The sequence below is a fragment of the Lygodium microphyllum genome, chromosome 6, assembly GCF_053477565.2.
Source record: "Lygodium microphyllum isolate KBCC chromosome 6, Lygodium_microphyllum_v1.1.10, whole genome shotgun sequence".
Taxonomy (NCBI): Eukaryota; Viridiplantae; Streptophyta; class Polypodiopsida; order Schizaeales; family Lygodiaceae; genus Lygodium; species Lygodium microphyllum.
Genome location: NC_141140.1, coordinates 38926581 through 38953229, shown reverse-complemented (window position 1 = coordinate 38953229; position 26649 = coordinate 38926581). Strand labels below are relative to the sequence as shown.

Genomic DNA, 26649 nt, shown 5'->3' with positions numbered 1-26649 from the left:
CTAGCCGCATCCAAATGTGGTTTCCTTGGAGCCTGCATAAATTGACTTACCAATCCAACAGCATAGCTCAAATCTGGCCTGGTAATAGTCATATAAATCAAACTTCCTACTATGCGTCTGTACATAGTAGGGTCTTCTAGAAGCTCACCTGCATCTGTGCTCAGCTTCACATTTTGCTCCAAAGGAACTGAAATAGGCTTACAGCCTGTCATCCCATATTTGGACAGCATGTCCAATCCATACTGCCTCTGCAAGAGCTGTATCCCACTTGGTGATCTAATCACCTCAATGCCCAAGAAATAACGCAGCTCTCCCAAATCCTTCATCTCAAACTTCTGCTTCAATAGCGTTTTCACATGAAGGATATCTTCATCACTGTCACTTGTCATAATCAAATCATCAACATAAATGACAAGCAGCATAATACCTTTCTCTGTTTTTCTCACATAAAGTGAGAAATCTGCCTTGGAAATCTAAAAGCCAATAGTGACAAGATACTGTCCTATCTTGTCAGACCATGCTCTAGGTGCTTGCTTCAAGCCATACAAGGCTTTCTTCAACCTGCAAACAAACTCAGGATGAACAGCATGCACATAACCTGGTGGCTGCTCCATATAGACCTCTTCTTGCAAATCACCATGCAAGAAGGCATTCTTTACATCCATCTGATGTAAAGACCATCCCTTTGATGCAGCCATAGCAATGACTGCTCTTACTGTTGCCATCCTTGCAACTGGACTGAATGTTTCTTCATAGTCAATGCCATATGTTTGTGCATACCCCTTGACTACTAATCTTGCCTTGTATCTGTTCACAGAACCATCTGCATTGTGCTTCACCTTATAAACCCACTTACAGCCAATTGCATTCTTACCTTTAGGCAAAGGTACTAACTCCCATGTAGCATTTGCTTCCAAGGCATCCATTTCTTCATCCATGGCTTTCTCCCATTTTTCTTTTCCCATGGCTTGCTCAAAAGATGTGGGTTCTGGTTCCTGTATCACTTTGACCATATATGCATAGTGAATGGCTGTAAATCCATCATATTTCAGCCTATCCACAGGATACCTAGCTCTCGTAGACCTGCGCAAAGTAGGTTCACTCCCAGGTGCTCTCAAAACATCCCTGGTCTTCCTTACTCCAGGTGTAACAATAGAAGGAATACCCAACTCATCATCAATGCTCTGTTCTGAGCCACTGGATTCACCATCCACATAAGAGTGACCTGTATTCACATCAAACATGGGCTGATTAACCTTCTCTTTTCCTTTTCGTGATACCTGCATACCACTATCTGCATTGCTTTGAGAAGATTCTCCTGATCTCAATCTGTCTGTCCATGGCGAAGAATGTGAACCACTGCTAGAGGACGCTCCAGGTCCACTAATATTTTGTGACTGCTGCTGTGAATTCTGTGCAGCATTACCATTTTGTGCATCTTCATCATCAATCACATTTACTGGTTTATACCAGCTACTCATCTCATCAAAAACAACATCTCTGCTCACTGTAAACTTACGAGTAGAAGGGTTATAGCATCTATACCCTTTTTGCTGCAGAGAGTAACCAATAAAGATGCACTTCTCAGCTTTTGGATCCAACTTGGATCTCAGCTCATCTGGCACATGTACATAGGCAATGCAACCAAAAATTTTCAAATGAGAAATATCTGGTTTCCTATCAGTATACCTCTCCTCTGGAGTCATTCCATGTATTGCTGCAGTGGGAGTCCTGTTCATTATGTAGACTGCTGTAGCAACTGCTTCAGCCCAATAAAAATCTGGCAAGTCTTTTTCATTGAGCATGGCACGAGATACCTCTCCAATATGCCTGTTTTTCCTTTCTGCAATTCCATTTTGTTGTGGGGTATAACTGCATGAATATTGCTGCTTTATGCCATGCTCCTGCAAGAACTTTGCAAACTCATTTGAGAGGTACTCTCCCCCTCCATCTGACCTTAGGCATTTTATCTGCAAGCCTGTTTCTTTTTCAACCATAGCTTTAAGAGTTTTGAAATGCCCAAAAACTTCACTTTTCTTTTTCATAAAATACACCCAAACTTTTCTGCTATAGTCATCAATAAAACTGACAAAATAATGACAGCCTCCAAGAGATGCAGCTTTAGTTGTCCACACATCAGAGTGAATTAATTCCAATGGCTTCTCACTCTCTTGAACATGTCTAGGAAATGGTTTCCTTGCCTGTTTTCCAAACTGACAGGCTTCACATACCTTATGCATTTCTGCAACCTTGAATTTGGGCAATCCTGCAACAATATTTTGGGCCTGCATTGATTTAAGTCGCTGTACATTAACATGACCAATGCGTTTATGCCAGATATCAATATCTGCAACTACACCGGTCCCATGTGCAAACATTGCTGCACTCAATTCAGACATGTCTGCATCCAATGTAAACATTCTGCCCTTCTTCTTTCCTTTTGCTATCAAGCGACCTTTATTTTTCATATCCTCAACAAAGCATCCATGAGGATTAAATCTGACCTGCAAGCCCTGTTCAACCATTTGACCAACTGAAACCAGATTCTTGGTGATATTCGGGACATGAAATACATCGGACAGGTATTTCTTTTTCCCACCCTGCATAGACAAGGGAATTTTTCCAATCTGCACAATAGGATGTGCAGTATCATCACCAGTCTCCACAAATCCTGGTTTTTCCATTTTCCTTGCATCCTCCATCCATTCTGCATGACCTGTCATGTGGTTTGATGCACCTGAGTCAACATACCATACATCATTGCTTTCTTCTGCACTTGTCATAGAATTGTTCATGTGCTGCACCATGAACAAATGCTCATTTCTGTCATCACCCTGTCTACTAGAAGATGCATAATTCCCTTGTTGCAGTTTTCCATTCATTCTGTCATCACCCTGTCTACTAGAAGATGCATAATTCCCTTGTTGCAGTTTTCCATTCATGATGTCATTCTGCTTTTTATAGCAGTCTTTAGCCATATGACCCATTTTACCACAGTAGTAGCATTCAACATTACTGTTTGCATTTTGGCCTCTTTGCCATCCACCACGACCTCTTTGGCTCCCCCTGCCTCTAGAGTTACCACGTCCTCCTCCATAGGACTGGTTTTCTTGAGTTTGCTGCATATTCTGATTTCTGCCACGGCCTCCAAATCGGCCTCCTCTACCTCTGCCTCTACCTCTTCCAGCATTTGAGTAGAAGACAGCTTCTTTTGAAGTTCCTCCTGAAGAAGATGCACCACCATTTCTCTGTTCCTCAGAAATTAGAAGAGCAATCAACTCCTCAAAATCAGGAAATCTTTCACGAACTGAAATGGATGTCCGAAACTGTGCATAATCCTTTCCTAGACCATTCAAGGTCACGGAAACTAAATCATCATCTTCCACTGGCGACCCAATGGAAGCAAGTGCATCTGCAATCTTCTTCACCTTCATGTGGTAGTCGTTGATGCTCATACTTTCTCTTTGCACATTATGCAACTCTTGCTTGAGCTGCATTTTCCTGGCTTGCGTATTTGTGCTATACATTTTTGACAAAGTATCCCATGCCTCCTTTGGCGTACTTGCATCCTGAATATGCACAATCATAGAGTCTGAAATACTGATAGACAGCCAATACATAACTTTCCTGGCTCTCTCATGCCATGTTTTAAATGCCTGCATTTGTTGTTGATTGGGAACATCAGGAAGAACTGGTTCTTCTTCATTTCCTGCAACAAATTCCCAATATCCTTTTCCCATAAGGAAATTCGTCATTCTAAACTTCCATGCCTGGAAGTTGTTTTTGTCAAGCTTTTCAGTGACAATCTGTGAAAGAGAATCAGACGCCATTACAGAATACTGCAAGAAATTCTGTCACTGCAAAAAACACAGCTTCACCCTCACAAGGGCAAATCTGCAAAACTGGCGAAAGTGGTATTTGACCACACAGTCACTTCCTAGTGACGATTTTGCATAAACAGGAACCAAGGATGATTCTGAAACTCCCAATGTCTCTGCGCACAAGCATATGATGCAATTTCTACAGTAACTTTTCACCGACCTGTAGAACAGTGGCTGCACAGCATAAAACTGAGCCTTTTCCTGAGTGCGTGCAGAAAACTTCCGTCTACAAAACAGGCCCCGAAATGGCCTCAAATCAAAAAAACAAGGTCGCCAAGGGCTAAAGCCCTATCCCGCAGCATATACTGCCCTCTTGCTTCACCGCGAAGGGCGTCTCAACCTGAGACAATGCACTCCTGCAATTTCCGGCTGTGCTACCTGCAGAGATCTGCTCCCAAAACAGGAAATGAAAGCAACACTGCTCCTCTTACCAGACCACCGCGAGCTTGGCTTGCTTTCTTGAGCTCCTTACCACGAACAAGGCTCTGATACCATGTCAAGATTGTGGGAGAGAAGGAAGGAGTCTCGCTTGAAGCTTTCTTGCTTGCACAATGGGGGAAGACACACAAGGGTGGAGGCTGAAAACAGTTTTCCTCTTCTTAGTTGTGTAAGCCAAAAGAACTCAAGTACAAAGAAATAGAAGAACCCTATATATGGGTCTCAAACCAAACTCAACTAACTAAGGTGGCATACTAACTGAGCCACGAACTAGAGTAGATAAGGATAGCTATCATGTAGCTATTATTCATGGGCGGTGTACCAACCGCGTCTGCAACTGACAAGTCGGTGACATAAATATACAACGGTCACCCTGGCGTATCACGAGTGGAGCTCGATATCTCAACAAGCAGAGCTTGCCACACCGCCCATGCTAGTCGAGGCATTATTTCAGACAGTTTGCTTCCTACACAGATTTCAGGATATGGACAGAGATCGCATTGCATATAGAGCATATATGGCATCTCAGGAGATGGCTCGAGCGGGGGATACCACATCATGGTATGCACAAACTAGAGCTTGGTTTGACAGACATGGGCTGGACATTGATAGACTCCCACCTCTTCTATATGATACTCAAGCTCCCACTTACACCCTCTCTCTCTCTGAGAGGAACAGAGTCATCAGATAGGAGATATGGCATATTTATATACAGAGGACATGGGTCAGCCCTGCACAGCCCATTGCCATCGAAGATGGCACATTATTATACACAGTTCTTGAGGATATCAGAGCAGGGATTCATAGAGATTCCGAGATATATGCAGATCTATATGCCACATCGATTGAGAGTTCTTATTGGACAGCTCAGGGTATCATCACATCAGCTTATGATTGAGAGTGGCAAAGCCAGTGGCATCCCGCGGGAGGAGAGGATATGCCCCCTTTGCAGATCAGAGGTGGAGAGTGAGGAGCATTTTGTTCTCAGATGCCCGGCATACTCAGAGTTGAGATCTAGATACACATTGAGCAGCTCACTTCAGGGATGTATGATTGATATGGATCAGAGATCATTTGGCCATTTTCTGGGAGAGGCATGGCACATCAGAGAGCAGAGCACACAGCAGGTCCCAGTCAGAGAGGGGCCCACCCAGACGACTATTACACAGTTCTTTCAGACAGACAGAGTGAGAGCTACTGTACCAGCCTCCAGCCAGACCTCCAGGCTCACACTACAGCAAGCTGAGGACCAGCGTACCCGACGCCGCATGAGGATCCGTGGGTTTTGGACCCCACAGCCACACCGACGGGAGATCCGGAGGATTCTTGATCTACATCGACAGCAGACTGAGATCCGACGACACTCGACACATTGGATCTCAGATCTCCAGTTTGCTCTTTCTCCACCGCCGATGTACCACATCCTGCATCCAGGAGGGATCACCTGCTATTAGGGACTTCGACAACTACTACTACATCCCAGGATAGTATATCTCCCTGCATCTGTTACATATACACATCGCACCACTTTATCACAACCGACAGTTGTTCCCCTATCACAGCCAATATTTGTTCCACTTTTGTAGCCATTATCTGGAGTACCAGAGCTACATACGCACATACACATACACGACACTTATCACACACACAGCACCGTATTTTCAGTTTCCAGTTTTTAGCTTTTCATTCAACACTTTTATTTTGGATAGCTGGACCTCATCAGTTGTATCACAGTTTGTCTCATAGGCCAGTTTTGGTCTTTAGAAGACGTTAATATAACTCTCTCTCTCTCTCTCTCTCTCTCTCTCTCTCTCTCTCTCTCTCTCTCTCTCTCTCTCTCTCTCTCTCTCTCTCTCTCATGGAGGTCACAAAATGTTATGCAATAGTCTTCATGGCTGCCAAATGTGCCATAGAGGGAGTGAAGGAAGCTTCATGCAAGTCATCGTCATCATGACAATGACAACAATGGTGTGGTTGACATGGATGACACGTGAAGTGGTGGTGGCTCATGATGACAATGATAGGGAAGTTTTCATTTTTAAATGTTATTTTTTTCTCTAATTTTTGGTTATTAAGTTTTAATTTTTTGCCCTTATTATTATGTAGGGAAATTGAAATATAGAATCCAAAAGTCCTAGTTTATTCACAAGGCAATCAGAGAAGAGTAAAAGTTCTACATGATCAAGATTCTGGATTTTAAATCAAGATGTAGTGCTTTCACACAAAGTGAGATCAAAGAAACTTGTTTAAAAACCTAGGAGATATTACAATTCTATCTCAACTATCATAAGTGTACCAATCAAATCCTCTTCATCACATTTAAGGGTTGTAACAACACCCCATAAATCCCTCGTGACCTGTGGATATCTCCTCTTGCATTTAAAACCTTTGCTCCAAACTTGATTGCATACATGTTTCTCTCATCATAGTCTTGACGTATTATTCAACCAATGCCAATAGGGCTGGTGTCCAGTGTAATGATAATGGGTCTTCCATATCAGTAGTTAGCCTTCCTTAAGGTAAGGTGTAGTCCTCCACAACTTCTTTAATTTTCTCATCGCCTTAATGTGTTTTTTCCCCCACTAGAATTTCTATCCCCTACACAATACATAATAAAGGTCATCAACCACATGTGCAAAATGCCATATCCAAATGAGTAGAATAGACATGCCCTTAGAGATCTCCTTACCTCCAAAATAGAAGTACAAGTCTTCTGCATCTTGTCAATCCCATCAATCTCCATCACAAGAGATGGTCTTCTTCGACAATAAGGCCCACACATATGACCAACAATTAGCACTTCATCTACTCCAAAGGTGGACTTTTGACTAGAAAGAGTCAAATGAACCTCTTCTAGTCTAGCCAAAGTCTACTCACAGTCAACAATGTGACTAGCAACAAACTTCATGCAACCGTGCTCATTCAACTCTTCATCTTTCTAATCCTTTGCACACCAGTTAATAGACATATCATCCAAGAATAGCATAATCAAATGCAGAATATAATCCCTCAACATCTTGTTCATAGTTGCCATCATGCATGTCATTGATTTTGTTGCCCCTTGAGGAAGAGTACACATATGCACTAACCCAAGGGTGTCTTCATAGTGGTAGTATCCCTGCTTTCCAATGCCAATTGAAATTGGTCATAGCTTGAATACAAGTCTCCCTAAGAATATGTTGGAATATTTGTTTAAGCATATGTAAAGGTGGTGTCTTCTCTGTATGCAAATGTAATATAAACTAATCTTTAGAGTGTGGAGAGATAAGGATGATGAGTTGGAAGGATAAGAATCCAAGTTGACAAGTCAAACTTGACCTAGTGCAATGTTTCTTCCGATGTACACATGAGCCTATTTGAAGAGGCAAGCTAATGCAATGAAGTGCCGTGGTCTTCTTTGCTTTCTCAACCTATGGATATCTTCATCTATGACCCTCCTTGAACTTTATCTCTTTCACTTGGTATTAGCGCCACCATCCATGTGGTTGTGAGGTATCATATTCGTTGTTATGCACAAGTTGAGGGAGTTCAAGCAATGAAGGTGTTGTCCAAGTGAAGGCCTACTTGTGGCCATAAGGTTGAGGGGTTGCTTAAGTTAAAAGCTAAGGGGCTACTTCTATTTGAAAGACAGAGATACAAAGAAGAAAAGAGAAAAGAGTTGATTAATCTCCAAGAATGTAAGCCACAAATCCAATCAAGCTGCTAATCGAGGACGGAGTTGGAGTTGGCATCATTGAATACATACTATCATCCTCGTGAATTTGTAGCTAGCAATTTTTCTACCTAACAATTGTGAGAGAAGATTGAGCTCAAGAATCGATCTGTTTGCTGAATGAAGACGGTCTCACTAGGATCTTTCGCAACATCAGCATTCCTTTGTCCTAACTAAAATCCTAATGGCTGCTTTCAAAGTGCAAACACAAGTTTTGCGCAAGGTCAGAATGGTGGAGAATGGGCCAAATGAATGAAGAAGATACATAAGTTGCATCTAGAAGATCCTTGTTAGAGGTCAATAATCAAGATGACTAGGATCATAGTGTACAATCTACTGAAGAGGTTTAGGCTAAGTGAAAAGGCAAGCGTGAAACTGTTGCAAGTTGCGAGAGAGCCTACAAGGGTTGACACAAAGTGTTCAACACACATTTCGAGCCTACAAGGATTGACATAGTTGCTACAAATTTTGTGCCTCTACTCTCCATGAATTTCATTATTCTATCTTCACTAAACCTTAGTTATAAGATTTAAATATCAAAACCTTTTCACACCTACCTCCTTTGAATCAATCTTATTCAAACTCCTTTCACGTTGAACATTGTAAAAGCTGATTTGATCTAAAGCTCATCCTTCCATCCATCAAATTTTAGCACAAATGATGTATCTTCATCATTGCCATAAAAATGTTATAAGCCATGTATACATATATGCATTTAAGTATGCCATTAAGCAATGCCCAAAGCAATGTAATGCCCACATTGAATTACATGTACATGAAGAGCTAAAGGTCAACAAAATTCTGAACTCCATGTATAGATCCATATAATATCCTATCAAGCAGTATGTGCTATGAAGACATTGAGTAAAGGTAGTTTATACAAAAAACATTATGACCAAGAGAAAAGAATATGTGATGGTTCTCTTTTAAGTTCAAATATAAAACCTTATCCAAGAAAAGATGAAACCAATAAACACAAGAAGAAAAAAATCTAAGGAGAAACCAAGACAAAGGTAAAGAATATGAAGGAAAAGGAGTCCCAGAAGACAAAGGAGAATAAGAAGATTAAGAAGACACCATGAAGCCTAGCAATCCATGTCAAAGACTAAGAAAGGCAACCAAAAGAGCAAAAAGGAAGATCAAAAGTGGAGCCAAAGTCCAATCAAAAGCCAAATAAAATGACCAAGCAAAGCAACAACACGGAAGAGCACCCACACAAGAGGATTAAGAAGATAAGGAAAAAGAAGAAAAAGACAAAGCATGACCACCCACTACTAGTGGTCATAGAATGCACCTAGTGAGGGGGGGACAATCAATCATCAATCATGTAACCACTTGACCACCTTGAAGTAGCGGAATAAGGCACCAAGGGGAGGTCTTGGAATATTTGTTTGAGCATATGTAAGAGTGGTGCCTTCTTTGTATGCAAATGTAGTATGAACTAGTCTTTAGAGTGTGGAGAGATGAAGATGATGAGTTGGAAGGATAAGGATCCAAGTCAAACTTGACCCAATGCAATCTATCCAATGTACACACGAGTCTATTTAAAGACGTAAGCTAATGCTTATATGATCTAGTGTGGTTTTCTTTACTTTTTCAACCTATGGCTATCTTCACCTATGACCCTCCTTGAACTCTATCTCTTTCAAAATAGATTGCTTTGCCACCAGTAAATGATTCTTCAAATTCATAAACCACCATAGGACTTGCACCAACATTCCGAATGGTCATCTTGTAACTAGCTACATATCCTGGATAAATCTCAAACTTCCATTGTTTTTCAATATAATAATATTCTCTTTTGGCAAATCCATAAGCTTAGGCAAGTAAGCTTTCGACCCAAGTATTGGCTTTAAGCTCCATGGTATGTGGTGCATAGATCGGATGCCATAAGCGCGCGTAGTGAGCATCAGAAGGTCCCCAAGAACAAAAGAACTCTACTTTTTGCACACAAATCAATGTAGAAAGCTTGCACACAGGATAAGTGGAGAGTGTCTAAGAACTTTTTAAGGGATGGTGTGCCCTTGCAAGTTGTGTTGATACCTGTGAGCACCACACTTTAGACATGTCTCCATGGTCCCGTACTCTCCTCAAAACAATACTCTTCTCTTAGCGGATCAGATGCCTCAGCATCCATGGGCATCAATGCATCAATCATTGCCTTCATCTAGGATCCAATATTGGAGGAAGATCCAAAAGGCTACCTATCTCCTCTTGTATTGAGGGTATAGACTGAGTCGTGCCTTTCAAGTAGCAGATTGGCTCAGGCACTCCATCCATTGCACGCCCACGAACTCTTCTAACTGGCCGCAATAGGTGCATTCCTCCTTGGGATGAGACGTCACCTCCCTGTATAAATTTTACAGCCATGTCTAATGTTTTGGTATATGATATTCAATTAGTTTGGGAATGTAAGGTATGATTGATATACACTTTTCTTACAGTTTACTTCACCCTTTTATCCAACTCTCCCTTCACTCTCCATTTGGTGTTCTCTCCCCCCTCTCTTTCTTTCTCTCTTTCTCTTTCTTTATTGCCCCTCTGTTTGTGTCTCTCCTCCCCCTCGTTGTTTTCTCACTCATTTTCCTCTCTCCCTCCCTTTCTCTCTCTCTCTTTCTCTCTTTCTTTGTTACCTTTTATGTTTATTCTCTCTCTATGTCTCTCTCTCTTCCTCTCTTCTTCTCCCTCTCCTTTCCTCTCTTTCTCCCTCAATGCATCTCATTCTTAAGAAAAACAAAGGAAAAGAAGAAAGCACAAAAATAAACCAAGAGGAGGCAATGTACTTACCGCAAAGGCTCGAGGATGGATTCTTCATCTCCTCTTTGTGACGTCCCCTCTTTCTCCTTCATGCCCTTATTCCTCTTCTTCACGTACGACGATGGTGGTGATGAGAAGTTTTTCTTCTCTCTCTTTCTCTCTTCGTCTCCCTCTCCATCCCAAAGCTATGATCTCTTTTGCTGTCTCTCAAAATCTTTGCCGAAAAATGCCATGCTCGGGTTTTTGTTGCTTTTTTTTCTCAGAGTGGCGTTGCTATTGGCGATGTAAATAGCGATACCGATAGTGATACCACTATTTTGCGTTGGAAACGATCGTCGCTATACCCCCATTCCCTTGTAATGGATGCAGTGTTTCCTCACCTCTAACTCGAGATTATCGCTCCCTCACTCACTCACAAGATATGACTTTTTATCATTGTGTGCTCCAAAATGAGAAGATAGGTCCTCCTTTATATAGTATCTTGGGGTGGACGCGAGGGACAGGGGGGGGAGGGGGGGGGAGGGGGGAAGAGAGGAAGGTTTTGTCTTTTTATGAGCTTATAGAAGAAGAATACTATTTTTGTTTTAATATATATATATATCCTATATTTTTAATGAAAATGGATTTCTAATTAGTTTATGACAAGTTTTTTTACTTATCCTTTTATTTTTTATTGAGTTAGGAAGGGTTCTTTATTTTTTCTTCCTTACTAAGTTGTGTGTGTTTGTGTGGGAAGGAGGGGGGAGGGAGGGAACTGCCATCACCTTTTCTTCCTAAGCTCTCTCCTCCCTCACAAGTGTATAACCCTTAGTTTTTCCTTTCTTTTCATAAAAATCATTATATATGTGTGTGCGTGTGTGTGGGTGTGTTATATAAAAAGTTTGAGTTTATTATCTTACAAATTTTTTAAAAAATTAGAATAGTATTAAAAAAGGATTTTTGTGGCATTAAAAATTAAAGAAAAATATATATAACTAACCAAATTTCTTGAAACTATTTAAAAGGTTAAAATATTCTTTTTAAAAATTTTTAAAAAAATAAAAAATTATGAAAATTTTCAAAAAAAATCAAAATTTTCAAAAAATTATGAAAATGTTTCTTTAAAAGAAATTAAAATTATATTTTTTTATATAATATATTTAAATATTAAACATTTAAAAAATTAAAAATATGTTTAAAATTAAAATTATTTAGAAAAAAAATAATTAAATTTTTAAATTTTCTTTTAATCCCAAGAACACTAATGGTGTGAATTTAATCATTTTTGGAATGACAACTAGTATATTTCCTTTAATATTTTTTGAGTATTTTACAATGAGCTATTTCAACTAGCACATCTATGAAGTAGAACTTTGGTTGTCATAAAGATTGTATATATTTTTCCATAACTGCCAAAAATTATGCTCAAGTCCTATATCATTGAAATAAATATGTTTAGAAATGACAATATAAGAGTGGATTTACAGAACTCATCTAACTCATTCCAAGTATTTGATTTATGCCTTTGGGCTTTACACTCTCAGTTTTCAAAAGCTTAACTTGCTTCTTTTAAATGAGTACCAACCTTATCTGTGTTTTTCAATAGGAAAAATTTGTGCTATCAAGCTTTTCAATATTAAAAATAATATGATCATTTGAAGAACTAGCTAATATAATGATAGTATACTTTGTAGAGTTTGTTCGATGCTCCTTTGTGTTGTGACAAGCTTTTGGATGGTGAGGATCTATAGCTCACGCTTGGATTCATGGAGCGCACATCCTCTTCCTTTTTTTTCCTGTGATTTATGCATGCATATTTTATGTACTATGTTATTACCATCCTTTGTATCTTGTCATGATTCCATGAGTTTTCATTCAACGATCTTGTATTTATTTTATGTATTAGCCTTATGGGTTCAAGTACATTATACGCTCATTTTGAAAAAAAAAATCTCTGCAACAATTGCTATTAGCTTCGCAAATTTATTGCATGCATCACTATTGGTGCCACAATAGGCGTCGCAATTCGTTGCTAAGAGTGATGAAATAACGATGAAAATACCGATGCCAATAGCAACGGTTCCATGGAGATGCTAATACCGACGTGTTTAGCAATGACAGGGGCAATTGTTTTGATGAACGTTTTTGTCGCTTTGAATGTCAGTATGAGGCCTTTGTCTTGTACTGAATACTAAAAATTGTAATTACAACAATACTAAAAAATAAAGATAGCAGTATATGTCAATCCAATTGTGAGTAAATAGACAAGAACGAAAGCTCCCACTGCTAAGGATATCCAAGTAGCAACTAGGATATTAAGAATGCAACTAATAGTAACTAAGCATAGACCACAGGTACCAAATATTGTCACAAACTCAAAGTGTTAATAAACCAATACATCCAATAAGCATATACATCATTGACGAATTGGTGACAAAGGTAAGTGCCAGTGTCCAAAGCATAAGGAATCAAATCAATCTACGAGTGAAGGTAACTTTGTCCAATAGCATACAAGAGAGCATATACATGAAATAAGTGTCCTGTTGTACATCCAAGAGCATGAAACCCAAGTAAGTCTCAACCTGATAATCTCAATGACTAAACCACGTGAAACATAAAAGCAAAGCTTCAAAGCATCTAATGTAGCTCAAACCAGAGTATTAAATCCATCCATAATTATATCCAAGTCTAAGTATCAATGCTAGATATCAATGTATATAAGTGGCATACCCAAATAGCATCAAGCCTCAATAGGCATAAAGTTACACTTAATAGCTTGTTGTTCAAGCTTAAATAATCTAATTAGCATCTAAAAGAATAAGCATAACATCCGATATCGCAGCGCGTAGGGTTGAAGGTCACCACTGGGGTTTGGCAAGAAAACTGGACAAGATAGATAGAGATGCATCTTCAAGAGATAAGTAGATTACAATGAATGTTGAAAGGTTCAATAGGTACTTCGTGGTCAATAAGAAGGGTTTGAGGGATAAGAATGTATGGGGGTTCAAGATCTTAGACTCTGGAGATGGTAAAGATAAGAGAAGGGTTGAAGGTTTCAAGCCAAGTTCTTAAAGATGTTAATAGAGCTTCTAATTGCATGTTCTTAGCAAAGGCCACAAGAGTATTATCTCATAAGTTCTAACTCAAATCAAGCTTTTTTTCTTGATTATAAGAGCAATCACAAATTATAAAATCAAGTACAATATGCTACCATGTATCATAAACAACTCTGCATCCCATCATTCATATATGATGCCATAGCATGAATCAACTTTTCATGATTACATTCAATGTAGACTGTTAGGGACAAAAGCTTATGAGTCAATTACAAGGCTTGTAGGGCAAAGAGACTTTCTTCAAGAGAGCTTCAAATTGAGTTCCTGATGATAAGGATATATTACCACAGCCAAGAAATAAGAGAAAAAATCTCCTCTTAATTCAACTCAAAGCATCTATGAACGATCTACAAACATTGCCTTGCCATAGGGGTGCATAATACTTGCATATTCTGACAAGATGTCTTATGTAGAGTAAGAAATGAATTAAAAGAACACTATTGTAACTAATTGTCTGAATATGACTGAAGATATTAGCCCCAAATCAGCCCAAATATCTTTTGGAAATTCACCTCTCATGATAGCATAAATTTCCCCTAACACGGTATCGATGTGTTTGGTGTCGAAAGTCTACCATGGGGGTAAGAGACAGTAGGGTGAAGGGAGATTCAGGAAGAGGAGTAGAGGGAAGAGAAGGGGTTCGAAGAAATAGAAAACATAGAAGAATACTCACAGAAAGAAATAAAAAATGTAGAAGAATACTAATAGAGATAAAGCTTGTCTGTTTATTTCTGCATTATGAGAAGATAAAACTCTTGTAGACAAAACGTGTATAAAATAATACATTCCTCTATGCTACTTAGATCACCAATCTGATGCTTCCATTGGCTCTAAAAGGAGGGTAAAATACCAACACACCTGACCAGAGTTCTGCCAGATCACTCCCTCTTCATCTCCCACTTTAGAGTGACGTTCAGTGCCTGAAAACAACAATCGCACGATTTCGCTAATGTTTCTTTTTACATAGAATCCTCTTAAACTGGCTGAAAGCTACATGCTTTATTTTACAAGTTATTCTAATCTAGAAGTTGCCTATAGTTTTATGGATTTTTACAAGAGATAATATCTAAAATATCAAAAATTGTCTAAAATTTATCCAAATATCTAATATTTTTGAACAATGGACACTAAAACTAATGCCTAAAGTGGCATTGGCTCTCTAGATCTATAAGAAAGCCGCACTCTAGAGTTTTTGACACGATGTGTGCATAGTGGCATGACATCCACCCCCTCGTTGTCGAAGGATTTGTGAAAACAAAGTCGCGTCTTCAGAAAATCTTGATAAATTTCAGGATAAGAGATCGAACAGGTGAATAATCAAGATGAAAAAAATAATGTCAAGACTCTGTTTTTATTTCTACCAATAGCAAATACAAGGTTCAAGAAGAAGAAACTCGAGCGACCTCTTCGAATCCAGGAAAGAAAATAGCAAATCCATTAACTCTTCATCTTTCATCATTGTTCTAGCCTCTACAACTTTCCCTCGAAAAGATCGGGACTTATGGGTGATGGTAAGGAATCAAGAATATGTTGTCCTTTTCCAACCGTCAAAGAATGTATTAGAGTTGATTTGAAATCTGGATCCTTAAAAGCATGATGAAATAGCTTCCCAATAAAACTAGGCATTAACAGTTTAGCTACAAGTGTTGACTGTGACAATCAAGACCCTGCTGGAAGAGTTTTTACAACATTAGCTCATGTCTCTGAGGAGTTTGCCTACAGACCTTTAAACTTATCAAGCTGTAGCTGTATGATCTTCAGATATACATCCCAATGCTTAGAATAAAGAAGGTGCTTTTGAACTGAAAGTAAAGTCTTCTGGGTACAACAATAGTTTCAGCAGGTCTATATTCAAAGATTCAGATTGCTTACAGTCTGTTTGCCCTTCCACAGTATTTTCTGCGTAATAATCCTGCTGCTTAATATTGACACCATACTATTGAAGAGCTAACGCCAAGTCTTCAGTTGTCAAAACAAAGCGCTTCTCCTTTGATTGTTTATCTCGTTTTTCTTTGGCAGATCTAGCTTGCTTTAGTTTGCATAACTGAAATGCATCATTCACAATTTCGCTGATAAATTTCTGCATTGCTACAGAAATCAACCTTGTCACTTTCGAATCAGGACACTGGAAGCCACTTCTGTTGAGGTAATACTCTGCGAGCTCGTCCGGAATGACAGGAAGATAGTCAGCCAACGAGGAAAGGAGATCCACAAGCAGCACGTCTTCGTCAGCCGCAGCAGCCGCCTCTTCCATTTTGCATTCAGCTTTTATTCGGCTCTCCCACTCCTTTGATGCTTCCTTCCCATCGTTTTTGTTTTAACCGTCGACGTTGTCTGAGCTCGTCATCATATATCACCTCAGAGTTCGACGATGTCCTAACTTCACCTTCCAACCTCGTCGATGCTTTCTTCTCTGCTGCTTCTCTCCCTTTGATTTGCTGATGATTGGGCGTTCTTCTTTGCCGTTACAGTGGCCTCTTCAACTGCAAGACCCCTTTCGTGTGCTTCTCCAAGCTCGTTGATGCCGCAAATCTCTCCTTCGTCACCTTCATCTTTCTTCATGTCTCTTCTTCATCTTGACCTTTCTTTGCACCAGCGTCCTCGTCCTCTCAGCAGCAATCGCCTTCGGCCGTCTTCTACTACGTCTTTTCCTCCAATTTCTGGGTCACTTCATTCCTTCCCTTTTTTCGTCGCACACGTCCCCCAGGCTATTCTAGATCACTCCCTGATTCCGCCTTCCAATCCACGCTTTCATCCCCCTGCGTGTCGACTCATTCTCCTCCTTTTGCATCGCACACGTCCCCCAGGCTATTCTAGCTCCTCCTTTCGATGTTCTGTTCACCCCAAAGATCGACTGCTTCCGCCACCGTACTCCCTTATTCCCCAATTCCACGTAATACTCCCCTTTTCTCCCTGTTCGTCCCGCACTCTCCTCCCCTGTTTCTGCCGCAGTTGCCTACGCTTTCCCCTCAAAACGCCTCTTTTTTTAAAAATAGCTCAAAAGCTTCTCTTTTCGCAGTAAAAAAAAAACCTCCCAAGGGGTTTTCTATAGCATTCAAATTATCCAAATCCGCCCAAAAATTGGTGGTTGCCCAAATAGCAAACACATCAGCTGAAGAAAGTTTCCATGTTGTGTAACCATCGCATGTACTCTCGTTGCTCCTTTGACCTTAGATAATCCAGCATACTGCAAGTTTTACAGTAAGCCCTTTGGCTTTTATGATATCCAGGAATGCCCGTTGAAGGTTCTCATCAAGCTCCTCAAAAGAAGGCCCTCATATTGTGCCAAGGGTTTTTCAGACTTCTCGGTCACATCTTCATTAACATATACAACAGACTCGACCATAATCTCTGTGGCTCCACTGATGAAGCTACCATGTATTTCCACAGCAGGTTTTGTTTCACCTTTCTTAATGTTGCAATGCATATGTATGACATCAACATAACCATCGTCAGAACCAGAGCCCTCTTCCTCCTTAATGAGGGCATCACATGCTTGAAATGTGATCTTAAATGTCTACTGATTTGAGAAAATATCCTCCTCTTGCATCTGTTTGTATAGTTGTAATGTCTTGTTCAACATAGACTGAAATCAACCCTTCATACTTGCTACTATACTCATACGCAGAAAATAAATGTAATCACAACAATTAAGTATGTACAAAGTACCAAATCCCATGCACAACTTTTGGGTGGTTTACACACCTCAAATGCGCAGCAATACGACATCCACCCCCTCTAATCCTGCGCATCCTCCGGATGGGCCAACTACCCATGATCATTATCATCAAGATCCACAAACAAATCAATCTCTTCGTTATGCATTTCCGGTAGATCAACAAGATATCCAGCCATATCATCTGTCTCTTCCATTGGAGTTTCTTGTCGTTGCTCTTCTCTCGAAAATTCTTCCAATGCATAATCCTCATCATCTCTTTTCTTGAAAATCTTGATTCTTTTTCCAGCAATAGGCACTCTAAGCACTGTTCCATCCAATTCTGTCAACTCATATGTTGCATTATCAAAGACATGTCTAACTATGTATGGCCCAAACCATCTTTTCACCATCTTCCGAAGTGCAGTATGCTGATTTTCAAGGCTGCTATCAAAGACCAATACCCAATCTCCCTCTTCTATTGCTCTAGGCCGCAAGCGATGCCTGCTATCAAACCTGTCCTTGTTCCTTAGTCTAGCAACTTTCAACCTGTCAATAGCTAGCTGAATATCCTCAGGTCTCCTCTCCAACTGTCGAATCCGAAGAGCTAAGAGCTCCTCTCTCGTCAAATCCTCCTGCCAAGGTAAAACTGACCAAGTCAAAGCACAAGTCTCAATCGGCATAACAGGTTTCTGACCATACATCAACTCTGCAGGCATATATCCTGTGGTAACACTATGGGTCGTACGATCAGCCCACAAAGCAAATGGTAGAAGTCTCGGCCATTCTCCAATCCGTCCTCTGCATGCTTTGGCTAATGCTTTCACTATTGGTGGATGCCCTCTTTCACTCTTCCCATTTCCCTCTGGATTGTATGCTGTGGTTAGAGCCAATTTGATTCCTAGCTGAGAGAAAAACTCCCTAGCTTCATCTGCATCCAATTCACCACGATCTGCAGTGATCTTACCCACACAACCATACCTGCAGAAAATTTCCTCCAATAAGAACTTACACACTGCACTAGTGGTCTTCGTTCTCAAAGATCTGCCCTCAACATGATTGGTAAGATCCTCTCTAGCCAAAACAATGTATCTCGTCTGCCATAGACCTATAGGCATGGTAACCAAATCAACTACCCACTTATAATGAATGCATAGCGGATAGGTCGGATGAAGCTCATCTCTATGACGCACTACTGAATACATCTGGCAGTCTCTGCAAGTCTCAACAAAGTGAGAAACATCTCTGTACATGCCTTTCCACCAATATTTCTCCCTGATTTTCTCATAAGTAGCCCATACTCCTCTATGACCAGCCCAAGGACTCTCATGAAACTCCCTCATCACCTGTAACTGTGACTCTCTATCGCAGACAACCCGCAAAGGTAATCCGCCTCTTTTCTTCGGATGCTTCCAAAGAAATCCGTCCTTGAGAAAATAACCATAGGCTTTCCTTCTGATCTTCTTGAACTCTTCATCTGTCCATTCATCTCTTTTGCTTAGTGTACTAAGGTACCTGCCAATCTGCAACCAATCTCCAACATAAAGCTCTTCTGTGAAAGCCACAATATCATAGACATGACAAACATGATCAACCATAGTGGCTGAAATTTCTGCATCATCCTCTTCTGCAAGTAGAGTCTCCTCATCATCATACCTGGCTCTAGACAACATATCTGCCACTGGATTATCCTTCCCTGCTATGTGTTTAAATTTCGGATTTAATGACTTAATGTATGCAATCCATCTCAACATGGCTATATCCGGAGTAGAGCAACTCGTAATCATACCAATCAATGGCAAGCAATCTGTTTCTACCACAACTGAAGCTCCAATAAAGTACTCCTTGTCACATTTGAGAGCCGTGACAATCCCCAATAACTCCCTCTTAATTTGCGGATATCTCCTCTGTCTCTCGTTTAGGACTTTCGCCCCAAACCGAATAGCATACCTATTTCCTTCTGCATCATCTTGACCCACAGCCCAACCTATGCCAATTGGACTAGTGTCAACTGTCAATACAATAGGCCTATCACAATTATAATCCGCTTTCCTGAGAGTAGGAGCATTCTGCAATAACTTCTTCAATTTCCGCATGGCTTTAGTGTGACTCTCATCCCAATAAAATTTCTGCCCCTTTCGAAGCAGCTGATACAAACAATCTGCAATGTGTGCAAAATGAGGTATCCAAATCATATAAAACACACAAGCACCAATGAATCTCCGTACCTCAGAAGTGGTAGAACAATACTCTGCAATCTTGCCTATAGCATTCACCTTATCAGGTGAGGGTTTCCTGCCATAATATCCACACATATGCCCAACAATGACAACCTCATTCACTCCAAAAACAGATTTTTGCCCTGAAAGTGTCAAGTTCACTTCTTCTAACCTGGCCAAAATCTTCTCACATGCTAAAATATGATCAGCCACAAAGTATCTGCATCCCTGCTCATTTAGGCTCTCATTCTTCTCTTCTTCTGCACACCCCTTAATGGGCACATCATCCAAAAAAGGCATAGTAAGCTGAGGTATGTAATCACGAAGGACCTTATGCATGGCATTCATCATATGCGCAACAGAATTAGTGGCACCTTGAGGCAAGGTACACATCCTCACAAGCCCAATAGGAGTTCTCATGGTGGTTATGTCCCTACTTTCCAAAGCCAGCTGAAACTGATCATAACCTGAATACAAATCACCCAAAGAATAGATGGCACGTCCAGCAAATGCCTCTGCAAACTCATCCACAACTGGACCTATACCAACATTCCTGATAGTAACTCTATTCACTGGCTGCATGTCCTGAATAAATCGAAGAGTACCATTCTTCTTTGGAACTATAAACCACCTGTTTGAGTATGGTGCAGATGAAGGCTCAAGGATTCCCATCCTGATTTTCTCATTCAATAAATCAATCAGCTTTGGCAAGTGTGCTTTAGGCACTGGAATAGGTCGGAGATTCCATGGAATATGAGAAATAGTAAAAATGACCATAGGAGCAACAATATCAGGATTCACACATCCAATCTCATGTGGGACAAAAGCAAATCCCCTTCCATGACGCTCAAGCATCTCCTGAAAGCATTGCTTCTCTATGGGTAACAAGAAATCACCATTTCCAATTTTCAATTCAGCAAGTGTCTCTGCTGAAAATTTATGACCAATATGCTCCGGATTCCTCAAAATTTGTTGTTTAGCAGCCCTCTCTATTTGCTGATCACTGTCAGGTGGAAGCGGTACAGCAACCGGCTTCACCTTCTTATCCACAGTTTTGTATTTCGTGTCAACCCTGGCTTCATTATGCTCTTCTGCATTACATAAACCTTGCTGTAAATCAGCAATTCTGCACTCCAATGGCTGAATATTCTCAGCCCTCTGCTCTATGGACTGCATAGAAACAGCCCCAAACTCTGAATGCTGAAATATTTCAGCAGTAAACTCTGTTGGCTGAAAATTTTCAGCCCTCTGTCTCTCTGAAAGCTGATCATAACCAACTGGAAACTCTGTTTGCTGAATTTCTTCAGCACTCAACACTCTTTGCTGAGTTTCCTCAGCCTCTGACTCAATTTGTGACACAAAATCTGCAATTTCATGAAACATGTCCAGGGATTGCACTAATACTGATGCCAGGAGGCATATTCCACGGTGGATTCCGTGAGGTTTTACGGTGGATTCCATAAACTTAGATGACCGGGGCTCATACGCAAAGAGGATTCTTTGTGCGAGAAGTTGATGGGGACGCCTGTCCTTTTCGGGCGTTTCATTAATTTAGTGTGTACATGGGTGATTCCATAGCGGGTGATTCCGCAAAATGCATATTAAATTAATAAACGTTTATGAGTTTAGAGTGCGCACTCGTAATAAATTAAGGTTAGGATTTATTTCTAACCAGTTGATTTATTTATGTAGCTGAAGACTGCTAGGTATTCACTTTTGTCGTTTTAATTGTGTTATTTTACTAACGATTGTGAATGCTTCAGTTGATGTGTAGAGATAGCAGCAGTGGCGGAGGAAAGCATTGGAGTCTAGCGGGTTTTCGACCTTTGGACTATATTTTGATAGGCGCCACGCCTATATTTTGTTATGTCTATAGAGACATTGATTATTTATTATTATTTTGTATGCGCTTATGCGCCTGGATATGTTATTTCTATTTGGACATTGAGATTGGGCGTGCCAGACACTATGGGCACCGTCCATTAGCTTTATTTTCATATTTTTGGTAGAAAGCAAACTCAAAAGCTAAAAGCTTGTCATATTTTTGTAATTGGGCTATTTTTTAGCATAAAGATTGGAAATATACATTAAATACATGCTTTGTGAAGCGCTCACACAAGGCATGGGGGAGATTGAACCCAATTTGTCTCTTGTCTCATGTCGTGCTTGCTTTTACATGGGTTTTTGTGCTAAAAAGTAGAGTACTTTGTTCTTTGGGACCTTCCGGGATTCACCACGTGAGCTATCTGCGTCCGATCTGCGCACCAAATACATTACCATGACAATTCAGCATATCAGTTTTCAGCATATCTCCCATCTCTGTCATCGTATCTGTACAAATCACACTGTCATACATACCATCTATGTGCTCATCATCCTCCAAAATTCCTGCATTTTTCAAATTTTTCTCCTTCCTGCATATATACTGCCTGGCAGCTCTAGACAATCTAGAAGTCTTCTGATAGCTCATCGAACTGTTTGCTGAAATCCCAACATAATCGGAGGAGAAAACACTACTACCAGGAGGCGAGAACTCCAATCTCCTCTCCTCTGTACCACCGTCGTCTCGCGAAACGGCGGTACCTAATGAAAACCCGAATCCCTCACAGTGGGTAAGGGTGCATCTCTGAGAGTATCCCTGTTTCTAACATGATTCACACATACAGTCATAAACTGAACTGCTCTCATACCATCCTTACTGCGAATCCGTGCATAAGCAGATCCATCATCCATGACCTTTGTTTCCATGCGCATCTCTGTAATGAATGGCTGTCCAAGAATTATGGGATACGAGCATGAATCCTGCACAAAGAAATGAAAATCCTCCTCTACATCACCAATAGAAACCCTGACACTAGGGCAAGCAGCATATAAATCACCTGCAGTGTTATTGGCGGCTCTCATACGCCACCCATGCTCTACATCCATAGGCCATCTGTTACTCTCATAAACTCCACGAACAATGAGATTAATCTCTGAACCATGATCAACCAATGCAACATAAGGCGCCTGTTTCTCTCCAATCTTTACCATCGTCTCTGTAGTTGCCCTAGCCCAATGGCTCCACGAAAAGTGACTACGCGGTATCAAAACAGGCTCATCAATTTCAACATAATGCTTAGGCTGAACCCTCTTCTCTACCTGCGGCAAAACAGAAGCATTATCAACCATAACCTCATCATCATCCTCATCCAACTCTCCAATCAAAACTCTCTATGTATCAGTGGTAGCCAATGCATGTCTTTTCCTCTTCAGGACCTCCTGAAACTGATCCTGAAACTCTCTTTTTGAGATGCCCAAAATCTCAGAAATAGTAAAAGTCACCTCACTGCTAAGTATCTTATCATTAAATATTTTCTTCATGTCTGTAGATGTCTCAATATCGGACATCAATCTGAATCCTGGCTGCTTTCTCTCTCTAGGCTCTTGCCTCTTTTCCCTCTTTTGAGCATCCTCCATCTGTCGATCTGGCCCTGGTCTTGAAGACGGTCCTGCAGTAGGTGGAGTAACAAACTCACCCCCTCTAGTCTTCTTAGCTGTACTTGGATTTTCTTCATCCCTCTTACGCTTCTCCTCAACAAATACATCTGCACCATGAGATTTAGCCAAATAAGCATAAATAGAATACCTGTCAACAGGCGAGTCCCAACCTGTCTCTGATCTGATGCTAGAGCCTGCACTAGTCAAAATAGTTTGCTGAATTTTCCCTTTGTTTGCAGTCTCCATAGCATAAGTCCATAGTGCCGACTGAGTCTCTGATCCCTTCTCAATCTGTACTCCATATGCAGAAGCATCACCTCTAGCTGTCACATAAGAAGTACGCGCAGCCATATCCTCAACTAACTTCTTCATTCCACCTTTACCAAAGTTGGTAGCAAGTGGAGCTCCTGTCTCAGTCAACCAAATCTTACCATCTTGCCCCCAATATACCAAATTCTGCCTCCTTGCATCCTGGAAAGAGTCACAATCCCTGCAATGCTGATGCTCCATACTATCACACCAAATACATCTCCGATCTCTCCTAGGAGCACTAGGAGCACTCTTAGGTGCAGTAGGAGCACTAGAAGAAGTAGTAGGCACAGTCGAAGCAAACTGCTCCTTCAACTTACCCACCAACTCCGCTTTGACTGACTCAAGTGTCAAATCTGTGATACCTTTGATTATGTCATCAAGAGAAGTAGGCACCGATGGAGCGGATGGTTTTGGAGCAGAAGGTGTAGGCATCGTTCGTGGAACAGGAGGAATAGGTGGAGTAGAAACAGTAGGCACTGGCATAGGCCAAGAAACTGGCTGAGGAGGAGAAGAAATAACAGGGATAGAAGTAGGCATAGGAGCTGATGATGGTGTAGGTGTCATGGAACCATTCTGTAGGCGAGTCTTCCATATCCTCCTCTTGGTCAATGTCGAGACTGCATCCTGAGCATCCTGCCAATCAGTTTTAAGACCCATAGGCTTTGTGCGATCTTCAAGAAGCTCACCCAATTCTTCTTGAAGAGCAGGATCTGCAGCTTGCAAGAAAAGCTCAACTTTTTCAACATCCAATGCTCTTTGTTCAATGACATCAAGCTGACTATACCTCTCTTCGAATTCTCGAATCAACTCCAAAGCAGCAAGACCCTTGTTTGGCATGTAGACCCACTCTCGGAATGACCGCCGAGTAGCCATACCAAAGTCCTCAAGGAAGTATTCTTCTTTCAAGGCCTTCTTAAAATCTTGCCAATGTGTATTTTGAATAAAAATATCAGTCACTTTTGTTCTCAAAGTAGGTGTGACAAGACGAAGGAAATACTTACTCATAAGTCCAGCAGGAACTCCAAAAAACCCCATCTTGATCTCATATGTCTTCAAATATGCTGAAACATTACGCCCATCAAATAGCTTCTTCTCACTCTCAACTGCTTCAATAGCCTTAGTCGCGCTGTTTGCATTCCCCTGCTCTGAATAGAGTTGTCTTTGCTGAGACAACTGCTGTTGATGCAATTGTTGTTGCTGCTGCATATACAATTGTGTTTGCTGATTTTGGAGCTACATATACATGGACATATTCTGCAAAATCTGTTTTAGATCCTCCGTCGAAGTACTTGACGCAGCAGTCATTGATGGAGCTGAAGTAGACACAGCTGGAGTTGTAGAAGAAGCTGAAATAGAGGCTGAAGTGTCTCCCATCCTGAAATTTCTGCGACGCTTTCACGTCGGGTTCACCAAAGATGTCGAAGGATTTGTGAAAACAAAGTCGCGTCTTCAGAAGATCTTGATAAATTTCAGGATAAGAGATCGAACAGGTGAATAATCAAGATGAAAAAAATAATGTCAAGACTCTGTTTTTATTTCTACCAATAGCAAATACAAGGTTCAAGAAGAAGAAACTCGAGCGACCTCTTCGAATCCAGGAAAGAAAATAGCAAATCCATTAACTCTTCATCTTTCATCATTGTTCTAGCCTCTACAACTTTCCCTCGAAAAGATCGGGACTTATGGGTGATGGTAAGGAATCAAGAATATGTTGTCCTTTTCCAACCGTCAAAGAATGTATTAGAGTTGATTTGAAATCTGGATCCTTAAAAGCATGATGGAATAGCTTCCCAATAAAACTAGGCATTAACAGTTTAGCTACAAGTGTTGACTGTGACAATCAAGACCCTGCTGGAAGAGTTTTTACAACATTAGCTCATGTCTCTGAGGAGTTTGCCTACAGACCTTTAAACTTATCAAGCTGTAGCTGTATGATCTTCAGATATACATCCCAATGCTTAGAATAAAGAAGGTGCTTTTGAACTGAAAGTAAAGTCTTCTGGGTACAACAATAGTTTCAGCAGGTCTATATTCAAAGATTCAGATTGCTTACAGTCTGTTTGCCCTTCCACAGTATTTTCTGTGTAATAATCCTGCCGCTTAATATTGACACCATACTATTGAAGAGCTAACGCCAAGTCTTCAGTTGTCAAAACAAAGCGCTTCTCCTTTGATTGTTTATCTCGTTTTTCTTTGGCAGATCCAGCTTGCTTTAGTTTGCATAACTGAAATGCGTCATTCACAATTTCGCTGATAAATTTCTGCATTGCTACAGAAATCAACCTTGTCACTTTCGAATCAGGACACTGGAAGCCACTTCTGTTGAGGTAATACTCTGCGAGCTCGTCCGGAATGACAGGAAGATAGTCAGCCAACGAGGAAAGGAGATCCACAAGCAGAACGTCTTCGTCAGCCGCAGCAGCCGCCTCTTCCATTTTGCATTCAGCTTTTATTCGGCTCTCCCACTCCTTTGATGCTTCCTTACCATCGTTTTTGTTTTAACCGTCGACGTTGTCTGAGCTCGTCATCATATATCACCTCAGAGTTCGACGATGTCCTAACTTCACCTTCCAACCTCGTCGATGCTTTCTTCTCTGCTACTTCTCTCCCTTTGATTTGCTGATGATTGGGCGTTCTTCTTTGCCGTTACAGTGGCCTCTTCAACTGCAAGACCCCTTTCGTGTGCTTCTCCAAGCTCGTTGATGCCGCAAATCTCTCCTTCGTCACCTTCATCTTTCTTCATGTCTCTTCTTCATCTTGACCTTTCTTTGCACCAGCGTCCTCGTCCTCTCAGCAGCAATCGCCTTCGGCCGTCTTCTACTACGTCTTTTCCTCCAATTTCTGGGTCACTTCATTCCTTCCCTTTTTTCGTCGCACACGTCCCCCAGGCTATTCTAGATCACTCCCTGATTCCGCCTTCCAATCCACGCTTTCATCCCCCTGCGTGTCGACTCATTCTCCTCCTTTTGCATCGCACACGTCCCCCAGGCTATTCTAGCTCCTCCTTTCGATGTTCTGTTCACCCCAAAGATCGACTGCTTCCGCCACCGTACTCCCTTATTCCCCAATTCCACGTAATACTCCCCTTTTCTCCCTGTTC

At 40.9% G+C, this 26649-nt stretch overlaps 2 pseudogenes; both read right to left on the bottom strand.

The window, feature by feature from the left end:
* Window positions 1-15819: 15819 nt before the first annotated feature.
* LOC148034482 (transcription initiation factor TFIID subunit 10 pseudogene) lies at window positions 15820-16137 on the bottom strand (annotated as a pseudogene).
* A 9529-nt stretch (window positions 16138-25666) lies between these two features.
* On the bottom strand, window positions 25667-25984 carry LOC148034481 (transcription initiation factor TFIID subunit 10 pseudogene; annotated as a pseudogene).
* Window positions 25985-26649: the final 665 nt, after the last annotated feature.